A 12617-nucleotide genomic window follows, 5' to 3' on the forward strand; every position below is an offset into this window, starting at 1 on the left:
ATTTTCAAAAGTTGGGTTCCCAGAAATGTGGTTGAGGTTGCTCACCTACATTGCCTATTAGCACTTCCCTGATTTGCTACTGTTAAGACCCACATAAAAGCATAGGAAATACTCATTTTATATTGGTGGAAAAGACTAGAAATCACACAATAGCACAATAGTACAAAATGATGAGCTTTCTTTTGGTTAATCTTTGTATCACAGATCATAAAAACATTCCCAAACAAAGAACATCCTTCCTTCCTTCCTTCCTTCCTTCCTTCCTTCCTTCCTTCCTTCCTTCCTTCCTTCCTTCCTTCCTTCCTTCCTTCCTCCAACAAGAGGTACCGAAGATTATTTATTTTAGGATCAGTTTTTTTTTCTGCAGTGCTGTTAGAACTCTCAAGGCTGTCCTTTTGAGTGTGTAGAAAGTTAGCATCCACCCCTCTCCTAAAAGAATGACATATTTTGAGATAATAAAAAGGCAGAATATTATATTTCCCTGGATGAGAAATGGAGAAGCATGCTCTTGGAAAGCAGCCCCCATCTTCCTTAAGAGCTCTCAGCAGTTGTCAGCACTTAAAAGATAAAGAGCTTATTGAAAGAAGCCAAGTATCTAAGTAGCTCTATTCATAAGCAAATAGCTCCAAACCAAGATCCAAAGCAGGACAAAGCCATTAAGCCATAATAGGAATTGCCCAACACCTTTTCAGGACACAAGTCTCATCTCAGCTCCAAACTTCAACCAAACTGAGCTCAGACAAACACCTAGAATTTGTACTTTGCCTATAGAGCCAGCTATGACCCCCTACAACAGCCAATAGAATACATGTTCTTGCACAGTAACAGGAAGCTCAAGTGCAAAGCCCAAGAGAAGGTATAAAAAAACCCCACTCTCAACTCCATGCGGTCAGCTGCCCAGAATCACATGTGCTTGTTGGTTCTGCTTCATCAATAAATGGATCTTCTTTCCAATCAGCCTCCAGCCTCCATTTTGTTTCCAGTGCCTTTCTCCCAGCTTGGAACTGAACCATATGGGTATTTTTCCCCCACAAGGGCATATAAAAATAAGTTCGTGTTTTTACATGTGCTATTTACTTTTTAATTTATATCCTACCTTGCAATGTAGGCAATCTAGAGCCAGTTTGGTGATTAAACATATCAGGCTAGAAAATGGGAGACTGTGAGTTTTAGTCCCACCTTAGGTATGAAGTCAGCAGGGTGATCTTGGGCCAGTCACTCTCTCCCAGCCCTAGAAAGGAGGCAAGAGCAACCCATTTTGCAAAAAAGAAAAAAAAGTCAATTAAACTGCAGGGACTAGTTTAGGAGGTTTCCAGGAGTCAGGAAACTGGACAAGCGTACTGATGTGAGGTGAATTGATTGATGCTTTATGTTTGCTTTCTTTCTATGGTCATAGGTCTTGAGAGTTTTAGGTCATAGCTTTATTGACTTAATGGCTAATTTAATTTTAAAGAACATTAGGGCACGCTTCCGACTCTATAGTATATATACAATGAATAAACAGGCTGGAAAGATGTATCAATAGCAAATTCAGTGCCGCAGCTTTGACTCGATCCAGATTAAAAATCCTGTCACATACTCAAAATTACTCCCCCTTTTCCTCACAGGCTTGCTATGTTTGACCCCAGATTGGACTGGAGAAGTGGGTGTGGGACAGGCAGCTTGTCACATTTTTGAATTATTTATCTTTTTTTTAAAAAAAACCTGCCTTTCCTCTCCAGGGACCAGCACCTCTTTTAGGAGACCCGGAAGCGCCCCAAAGACTTTGCGGAAATATTTAGCCTTTCTGGAAGGAAGAGATTCCCTGTGCAGAATACAGCAAACCTGCTTTTCTTGTGGAGCAAGCTAAGCCTGACCACAAAAGTATGGTTACATTTCTTGGGAAAGAATGAGGGCTCACAAAAACACGTCTAGCAACAAAGAAGAATGTGGCCTTGAGAATTAACCGGGTCACATGGATTTATGAATTTCATTCCCTCCGATATAAAAAAAAAACAAAACCCTATTCGTGACTAGTCAGAGCAATTTTCCGTGAATGGAAGATAAGACAAGCCATTACATATTTGTGTTTTTATATTATGTTAAAAGGGGCTTACTGATTAACCACAAGGGATGTGGGAGGGAAACCCAGCCTCTAAGTTCATCTTCCATAGGCAGATTAGGTATAGCTGAATCAGTGCAAGCCCGTCTTCACTGAAGCTTTGATATTTTCATACAATGGTTTTTCAAGAGATGCTGCTAGGGACATATTACAGACAGAGCTTCCAATTACACTTACTGTGTGTCAGTAGCGGTCTCCTCACGACTTAGGAGGGCCAACAAAGGCACTCTAAGTATAGTGGCATCTTTTGCTCTGCCATGCCTTGAACGGTTAAATTAAAAAGCTTAACAATCCCTTGGTATTATTCCTTCTCTTGTCTAGAAAGAGAAAAGAAAAATGAAACTTCAGAATGGGAAGGCAGCAGGAAGGACAAAGTGGAGAAGAGAATACAGGAAGTCCTCGATTTACAATAATTCGTTTCGTGACTGCTCAAAGTTACAACAGCACTGAAAAAAGTGACTTATGACCATTTCTCACAATTATGATCGTTGCAGCATCCCCATGATCACATGATTTACATTCGGATGCTTGACAACTGCCTCACATTTATGACGGTTGAAGTGTCCCAGGGTCATGAGAACACCTTTTGCAACTTTCTGACAAACCAAGTCAATGGGGGAACCAGATTCACCATGTTACTAATTTAACAAGTGCAGTGATTCACTTAACCACTGTAGCAAGATAAGTTGTAAAACTCACTTAACAAATTTCTCACTTAGTGACATACATTTTGGGCTTAGTTGTGGTTGTAAGTTGAGGACTATCTGTAAGTGCAAGCCATGGAGAGGCCATCCCATTAAGCAACCAATATTAGATGATGATGATGATGATCCCCCAGTGAGGCACTCCTTGACATGGTTATGGAGCTTGTATGTTCTGAGGAAGATGAGAGTTATGCTAGGTGTTCAGCCATTCTAGGCCCACCAGAGGAGTCAGATGAAGAGTGTCTCCCCCATAAACCATATGGTAAGATGTAATTTACAGAAATCCATACTGGTTCAGTCATTGCCTGGGTCAACAAGGGTTGTGCAAGGTGTTGGAGTTCCTGAACATCTGGTTACAAACAGGTTACAAGGTTCAGGATTGTTGGTTGAACAACCAGGGCCAGCCGCTGAACTACTACTGGAATAACAGAATAACAAGAGTTGGAAGTCAACTTGGAGGTCTTTTAATCCAACCCCCTCCTCAGGCAGGAAACCTTATACTTATATATACCTTATACTTATATTTCAGAAAAATGGTTGACCAATCTCTTCTTAAAAACTTCACAACGTCTGGAGGCAAATTGTTTCACTGATTAATTGTTTTAACTATCAGGAAATTTCTCCTTAGTTCTAGGTTGCTTCTCTCCTTGATTAATTTCCATCCATAGTTTCTTGTCCTGCCTTCAGGTGCTTTGGAGAATAGCTTGACTGCCTCTTCTTTGTGGCAACCCCTGAGATATTGGAACACTGCTATCATGTCTCCCCTAGTCCTTCTTTTCATTAAACTAGACATACCCAATTCCAGCAACTGTTCTTTATATAATAATTAGTATAATTACTAGTACCAATGATAATAAATGTCTCGGGTACAGTCCCAAAACAACTGGAGCACCACTTTCAACACCATTGGCATTGACAGACTCACCATCAGTCAATTTGCAAAAGCCAGCTTTACTTGGAACAGTTTATATCCTGCGATGACACCTTGAACACCATCAAACATCAACATTCCCAAGTCTTGGAAGGAATCGCTTAGGTGGACAAAAATGCCAGATCCAGTCTTAACATTTGGCTGACTGTGCAACGATAATAATAATAAGCGAATAGCACAAACCTAACAGAGCACCTATAATAGTATCTAACATTTTTCCTGATATAACTTAATAATTAGATTTTCTTAAAAGCACACACAAAAAATATACTTCACTTTTTAAAAAATGTAAAGGCCCAATTGTCATACATGTTGATCAGAATGCTGTTGTGACTCAGGAAATTTAGGAGCACCTTCTGTGGGGATTTGTGTGAGGTTAAATGATGAATTAATCATTTGAGGCAACAAAGGACAAACCTTATTAGGTATTTGAAGAGTTCAGAGGAGGAAACATACAGCCACAATGCTATAAACATAAACAATTTCTGCCTTAGAGCGGTGGAGGATTGAGGGATAAATTTCTGTCAAGAGGGCAAAATGGATGTTACAGTTTCATCTCTGTACTTCAAAAATCAGAAAAAGTGACATTGGTAAATATCATGAAGAACTTACAATGAGTATGTTTAATCAATACACCAGTAAATACGTATCACCATCATCTATCACCAGGCTTAAAGTATTTGGTCTTTAAAAATGCTGAGCCGCGGTTCCTAATCATTGAATACTAGTGACACCTATTGGATGAAAAAAAATACTTGTAAGAACTATGGGAGAAAAAGGTTCCAAAGTCCATAGGCATGTTACCTTTATTAGCTTTAGTAACTATATTGCCTGTATGGGTTTAGAATAAAAATGCAACCTTTCTTTCAATCTCTTTCAAATTAATAATTCTTTTCCCTATTTTGCAAAAGTAAAGTAAACTAAAAAGTTATTTTTAACCTAAAAAGTAGGTTAAAAGTAGTTAACCTGTTTTATGCAGCCTGAGGGTGCAGTTTCCAACGTTTTAAAAGTATTTGCATACAAACTAGTTTCCTGTGTTGAAACAAGTAGTTTACCTGAAAAATTAAAAAAAAATGTTGGAATAAAAGACCACACTAAATCTCCATCAGCATTATGGGAAATTAAGATTAAAAATTGATTCTCCTCCTTTTCATTTGAATGTGGGTAGAAAATCCTGCTTTATCAGTGCCGCAATTGGTCACAAAACTTCACCCCTGTTTAAACAGAAGCACTGATAAAAATTTCCCATAAAAGAGTGGGGATAAACTGGCTGAATATGTGGGCATTGGTGCAGAGTTCAAAGTGCTGGACTAGAAAACTGGGAGAGCTTGATTTCTAGTCCTCCCTCAGGCATAGAAGTCAGTTGAGTGAGCTTGGGTTCAGCCCAACCCATCTCACAAGATTGTTGCTGTAGGAAAACAGAAGCAGGAAGTGCCATACACACTTACCCTGGGTTGTGCAAAGGTAAAATAAACGAATCGGTGTGCCAAGCTAATCTTTAATTTCAGGCTTTGTGTAAGATGTTCGCCTGCACAGCGTGCCATTGTACTTGTTCATAGTTGGATTTATTGTCATCAAGTCAGTGTTGACTCTTAGCAACCACGTAAGGATTTTTCCCCAGGAGGATTTGTCCCCAACTTGGCTCAACAGTGCACCCATCACCTCTGTAACCAAGTCCATCCATCCATCATGCCTCTGGTTGTTCTCTTCTTCTCTGCTCTTCCAACTTTCCCAGCATTTGAGTTTTTCCCCCAGAGAGCTAGGTCTTCGTGTAATGTGTCCAAAGCAGAGGTGGTATTCAGCAGGTTCTGACCAGTTCTGGAGAACTGGTAGCGGAAATTTTGAGTAGTTCGGAGAATTGGCAAATACCACCTTTGACTGGCCCCGCCCCCATCTATTCTCTGCCCCCCAAGTCCTAGCTAATCGGTTAGGCCTTCTTTGGTTGCCCTGCACAAGAGAACAGAGCTGGAAAGTAGGTTAGTAGGGTGGGGAGGGAATGGAGATTTTACAGTATCCTTCCACTACCATGCCCACCAAGCCATGCCCACAGAACTAGTAGTAAAAAAATTTGAATCCCACCACTGGTCCATAGTAGGGAAATATGAGCCAGGTTCATGTTTATACCTGCCATTCTTTGCCTCTACTGTTTGTCTTCTTTGTGTCCGTGTTTAGAATGTATGACATTTGGGGGCAAAACTTCAGTTTTTGTAATGGACGTCATTTCACCAGAATTATCTATTGGCGACTACTCCTTTCAGTTTTTGAGAACTCATTCTTCTGTCAGCTATGTACTGTATCTAGCCAAATGGACTGCCTTTGCAATTGCCTCTGGTTTTTCCAAGCATCAGGTTTAAAATTACCCCTACACACTTATACACAGACACTTCTTGTTGATGTTGTTGTTCCTTTGAGTCAGTGTTGGTGACTGCCTGAATATGTCCCGGCAAGATTTCAGGAATTGTCTGTCATTGCCTTCTTCCTAGGGCTGAGATAGAATTACTGGTGCAAGATCAGCCAGCTGGCTCTACAACAAAGGCAGAATTAGAACTTACAGTCTCCTGGTTTCAACCTGAGGCCTTAACCACGACACGAAACTAGCTGTCTTTACTTCTTGAATTATTTGTTCTTCTTGTAATCCAAGACATTCAATTACGATTGTCAGGATTATGGGCATATGGAACGTAAATATCTGAAAGAAAGGTGATCTAATTATCATTACCTTAGTCAAGGTAATATTCATATATTGAAGCAAAGGACAAACTATTCTAACAAAGATAACAGTTATGCTTTCAAAACGGAACCCAAGTGATGAACTGTGTTGTGATAGCACAATGGAAGTTCCATCACAACACAAATACAAAAGGGGTAGTCCCAACACCATAGTGCACATTTCAATATTTGTCATACTTTCTCTTCTCTGCCAATGCCCATGCTCAAAAATTTAAAAACTGGGAAATAATCTTTGTTGAAACACATTTCATTTCTTGGCAAGAAAAATAATTGCTAGAAGCACTGGCAGCAGATGAGGTAATTTTGTCCATTCAAATACGTTAATAGCATTAATAGTAGTCGTGGTGGTGCAATGGTTAGAATGCAGCATTGCAGGCTAACTCTGCCCACAGCCTGGAGTTTGATCCTGACCAGCTCAAGGTTGACTCAGCCTTCCATTCTTCTGATGGGTAAAATGAAGACCCAGATTGTTGGGGGCAACATGCTGACATTGTAAACCACTCAGAGAGTTCAATAAAGCACTATGGGGAGGTATATAAGTCTAAGTGCTATTGCTATTATTTCTGTTCCACAGACATTTTATTTCGTCATTTAAACAATAATTTATTTTTGAATATAAAAACTGAAATTACTTAAAACTGGAACAAGCAGGACTTTTACGCTGCAAATATAAACCAGCGTTTCTTCCTGGAAGAACTGTACAAACATTGGACTTTCCAATAAAAGGTAGAGCTTTTATTTCTGAAAAGCATTTAAAGTACTTGTGCTATTAAATCATTTTTAGTATCCCAAGTAATTTTCAAAAACCTGGGAGTCCAAAAATTATCTGGTTAACTTAAATCAAAGTCAGGTGAATGCTGCTTTTTATTTGCAGGCATCGCCCTTCCCCAATCATGTTTCAGAAAGTCAAGAGGAAAAATTTCCCCCATGGGATATTCTGTAGGAGAAGGAGTGGTAGAACAAGGGGGAGGAGTTAAAAGAGGAATCGGTCTAAAACCCCTATGTAACCAGTGGACTATTGGACAAGTGGACTAAGTCCAACCCCCCCGTTGAATTTCATTGATTCGTATCGGACTCCAAGTAAGTGCCAACCATTAGTAGAGAAGATTCCTGTGCAGAGTATCAATAAATCAGTTTAACTGAACCTTCAACTGTGGATCTGATCTTTCAGGGTTGACATATTGTCTTTGGAAAACATGAATGGGTCTTATCATTCTTGCCAACCAAAAGAAACTGATCTTCACCATCTCTGAGTGTACATACCTATGTTTTACAAGATATGAGAAATCAAAAAAACAATGTAGTGTCCATACCTCTGGAAGGCCAGATATAAATGAGGGTTTCAATTTCCTTTTTTACCTACTTATTAAAGGTTAAGTAGTCCTGCAGTCTCCTGTATCTAACTGTCTAATATGATAGGTATAGATATGAAGTATATTAGAGCAAAGTACATGTATGGTTTTTTAAAAATGTAAGTGAATGTATGCCATAAAAAAGAAATACAAATGGGCTACAATATTAGTTTTCTCTTATAAATTATGGGTAATCAACTGCATTTTTCTCAGACTGGTACTCCCCAAACATTTTCACCCTGAACTCTCATAATTCCTCTTATAATATGTATAGTATGATACATGAATATATATAGAATATGTGTATACTAAGTAACTATGTGTGTATGTGTACATAGGTGGTCAGAGGCCATAATAAAGGTTTATTTGCTGACTTATTTACTTACTGAAAGACATCAGATTGGGGAGAACTGTTTTGTTATTTATAGGTAAAAGGTAAAAGAGATACACACATAGACATAGAATTGCACAGTACATTTAAAAATTTAATTAAAGTTATTAATTAAGGATATTAAATTTACTATTGTCAATGTTTGGAGCTGTGTTAACTATACATTGGGAATTCATAATTCCAAAAATTCACAATGTTTAGAAAGAGATTGAACATTTTATTCATTTATTGTTTTAGAATGTAAACTTCAATTTTTCTAAGGCTTTTTTTTTTTAAATCCAAACATACACTCTTTGAAAGTACAAATAATTTTAAAAGTTATGTGGCAGAGCGCAGAACTTAAATCAGGTAGCTATTTTGAATTTTCCCAACTACATTCCAAGGCAGCTTTATTATCTAATAGATCTGGGGTCAAGAAAAGATAGCGTCTGCTTTATCTTTTTGAAAATGATAAAAACTATAACAAAGATCTATTCTGGATATAGCAAGAGTAGGCAAAATCTATACAGTAGAAAAACAAAGTAATTTCAATGTTAATCTTGTTATCTTTTTTTGTTAAGCGAAACAACAACGGTATGGTCTAGTGATTACAACACCAGGCTAGAAACCAAGACATCATGAGTTCTAGTCCCACCTTAGGCACAAAAGCCAATTGGGTGACTTTGGGCCAGTTAACCAAATCCACCTCACAGGGTTATTGTTGTGGGGAAAATTGGAGTAGAAAGAAGTATTGGATATGTTCGCCACCTTGAGTTATGTATAAAAATAATAAATGCAGGATATACATAAAATAAAGGATTATGTACATTCATTCATCTGATGTAATACGGATTATCCATATTAAAATCAACATTATATATAACTGAACGATATTATTGTAGTATATATGTACATATCCGTTGTAATTGAAAAAAAATCATTCAAGGCAATGATTGTTCATCTATCCACAGGAAAGGGTATATACCCTTCAAGCTATTACCAAAGTATCTATAAATGAAGAATGTGTTTGGACCTTTTTCTGACTAACAAATTTTATTTAAAGGTGTAAACCTTTAACCTTTAAACAAGTTGCAGTTTATACCTTTTAATAAAATCTGTTGGTTGGAAAAGGTCCTAGCAGACTTCTGATTTTTTACCCCATCATAGACTAACATGGGTCTCTCAGCTTATGATGGTCTTGGGAAACAGAAGTGATTTGGGCTTTTTAAAGTCCAGTAATTGCAACAGTATGTTTTATGCCATGTGATCCTCCCAAAGTAATTTCTAGCAAGTCTATTCAGTGCATGTTGAGGGAGGGAGGGAGGGAGGGAAAGAGAGAGAGAGAGAGAGAGAGAGAGAGAGAGAGAGAGAGAGAGAGAGAGAGAGAGAGAAACTAGTATAATCACTTACAGTACAATCACTTCTATAAAAGCATCTTCTAAATTCTCAACTTGTTTACTTACACCACTGGATGGCACTAAAGCAGTGTTTTTCAAACTTGACAACTTCAAAAGATGTGGACTTCAACTCCCAGAATTCTGCAGCCAGCATGAATTGGCTTTGGGAATACATGAAAACTCTATTATTTATTTATTTATTTATTGATTGATTGATTGATTGATTGATTGATTGTCAAACATGTACAGGATAACAAGCATAGGTAGGAACATAAACAAGAACAAAGGAAGTAAATACAGATAAATGGGGACGGTAAGACAGGGACGGTAGGCATGCTGGTGTGCTTATGCACGCCCCCTTTAAGGACCTCTTAGGAATGGGGTGAGGTCCACGGTAGATAGTTTGAAGTTGAAGCTGTGAGGGGTTGAGGATGTAACAATGGAGTCGGGAAGGGCGTTCCGGGCGTTGACCACTCTGTGGCTGAAGTCGTATTTTCTGCAATCGAGTTTGGAGCGGTTTACCTTGAGTTTGTATCTTTTTGGTGGATACTATGATTCAAAGGACTGCGGCAATCTCGGCTTCGTGGCTGGACCCATACAGAATAGCGTTATCATGAATTGTGCCTCTGCTTGAATATTGCCTAGCCCAGGGGTTCCCAAACTTGGCAACTTGAAGACTTGTGGACTTCCAACTCCCAGAATTCTCCAGCCAGCATAGCTGGCTGGAGAATTCTGGGAGTTGGAAGTCCACAAGTCTTCAAGTTGCCAAGTTTGGAGACCTCTGGCCTAGCCTGAAACGCTGAGATATTTTTATGAAGTCAGTGAGACTGAGCCAAGCCTTTCCCCAATACCAACTTAGCATTTTCACTTATTCTTAAATTGCTAGAAAACTATGGCAGTACCAAATGTATTGTTCTCGTTGTCAAACCCACTTTACTTTTATTGTCTCCATTTCAGGTCAATGCATTCATCCGAATTTCATCCAAGACAGTGAGTGCTGAAGCCTTCAATCATTTTATACATCTGTTGAGGTTGCACTTGGATGATGGCGAAAGAAGAAAATGCTACTTTTGACATCTAAGAGCAATTTAAGAGAAGAGATGAAAGCAACATCATAGCAGGTGAATTTGGAATTATCTGCCCCTGTACAGTGTCCCTTATTTATTAATCAGATTTATATAGCAGCCCATCTCACAGAAAGTGACTCTGGGCCATATATGATAACCCAATAAAACAGTAAAAACCCTTCTCCTAATTCAACTTTTCCTTCCATTCCAGTAGGACTGTTCCCTAAGCTTTGACCTCTGTCCTTAAGATAGGAGAAATTGAAGTTCTTATCAGCAGTTGAGATAAGAAAAGTCTTTGGCTGTACAGGAACTCAGAAATTGTTTTAATATGTCTCCACATTTTTATGACTTGGCATATATATAGCAGCACACTTTAAGATAATTGGCAGAACCTAAGAGAACTTACGTCATAAGGTGGATTCCACTTTTATTCTAACAAATTTGAGTTTTCTGACACCAAATTATGGTTTTAGATGATGATGATTTTATATCACAATTACTTCCGAACATAGCAAAGGGCAGTGTTTGACAGACACATCAGAAGTGGTATTGAGCAGGTTCTGACCAGTTCTGGGGAACCAGTAGCAGAAATTTTGAGTAGTTCGGAAAACCAGCAAATACCACCGACTGGCCCTGCCCCCATCTATTCTCTGCCTCCCATTGGCTGGGTCTTCTTTTGTTGCCCTGCACAGGAGAAGGGACCTGGAAAGCAGGTTAGTGGGGTGGGGAGGGAATGGGATTTTGCAGTAACCTTCCCCTGTCAGGCCCACAAAGCCATGTCACACCCACAGAACTGATAGTAAAAATTTTTTGAATCCCACCATTGAGACACATGCATAAGATTTGCATGAATAATCCCCCAATGAGAAAAATATTTGAAACAGATTAAAGTTCTAAAGCATGACTGATCATAATTATACAATCAGGGTGCTGCCATTTCAATTAAGTTCACCTGGGATCTTTCTGCTATGCGCCATTCCCATGAATAGTCCATAAGCAGGGTTTTACACATACTGACTGCTGCCAGGATCACCTTTGCCCAATGTTGGAAACAGCCATATACACCTGTAGAGGAACTGGTTATACAAAAAGTTATGAATTGTGCTGAAATGGATAAATTAACGCTGAGTTTAAAAGATAAGGAAGCTTCAATATTTTATAAGGTATGGGAACAATGGTATAGCTGGATAGATTGGAGACAGATTAAGGATAAGTAATTATTAAATATAGAATATAGATAGAATAAGAATATAATTATGCACAAATTAATATTTGTAAATATCGCACAAATGATTGTTACACGATAAACGTTCCCAACAGCTGTTATTGAATTATATTTTTTTTATGTTTTTAATGTAATAAAATTCAATAAAGTTTATTTTAAAAAATTGGCTTTTCAATCATGGATCAGCTCTGGTACACTTTGTTAAGTGTTAGGTTCACAATATATCTAGGGCAGTGATGGCTAACCTTTGGTCGTCGCATGCCAAAAGTGCCACATATGTGCATGCATGCATTCCTGCACTCATAATGCAATGCGCGCATGACCCCTCTCCCCCTGCGCATGTATGCGGGGCACTCCTGTGCACCACATGCTCGCATGCCGGCAGAGATGGCTTTGCGTGCCACTTTTGGCACACGTGCCATAGGTTCACTATCACAGACCTAGGGCTTTATACATCAATGAAATGTGACTCACTCTGGCCACAAGCTCAAAAGCAGGGAACAGGGATTTCACTTAGCTGCCTCATTTGATCATCTGCTGTCCTTTGTTCAATGAAAACACCACACAAATCCAGCTGAAATCATTGAAGGCTGAATGATTAAATCCAAGCTACATTTTCAAGAAACATCCTCTACTGAGGAATGTGCTAAAACTGGGTATACATTCTCTGTCTAGTAACTTGCTCCTTCAGGAGTAGTAAAAACCATCCCTAAATGGGTTATCTTAATTCTTGGTACAAA

The 12617-nt window shown here is 38.7% G+C and overlaps 1 long non-coding RNA gene across 1 annotated transcript; it reads right to left on the reverse strand.

Moving 5' to 3' along the window:
- Positions 1-592: 592 nt before the first annotated feature.
- LOC148130841 (uncharacterized) lies at positions 593-11962 on the reverse strand. Its single transcript, XR_015749358.1, has 5 exons — positions 11605-11962; positions 9652-9746; positions 3731-3881; positions 2279-2418; positions 593-1231 (listed from the first exon to the last, which is right to left on the reverse strand). It is a non-coding gene; the product is annotated as an uncharacterized LOC148130841 (long non-coding RNA).
- Between the last annotated feature and the right edge of the window lie 655 nt (positions 11963-12617).

This window comes from Notechis scutatus, chromosome 4 (genome assembly GCF_049901735.1).
Source record: "Notechis scutatus isolate UNSWTSFEM ecotype Mainland chromosome 4, rNotScu1.2, whole genome shotgun sequence".
NCBI lineage: Eukaryota > Metazoa > Chordata > Lepidosauria > Squamata > Elapidae > Notechis > Notechis scutatus.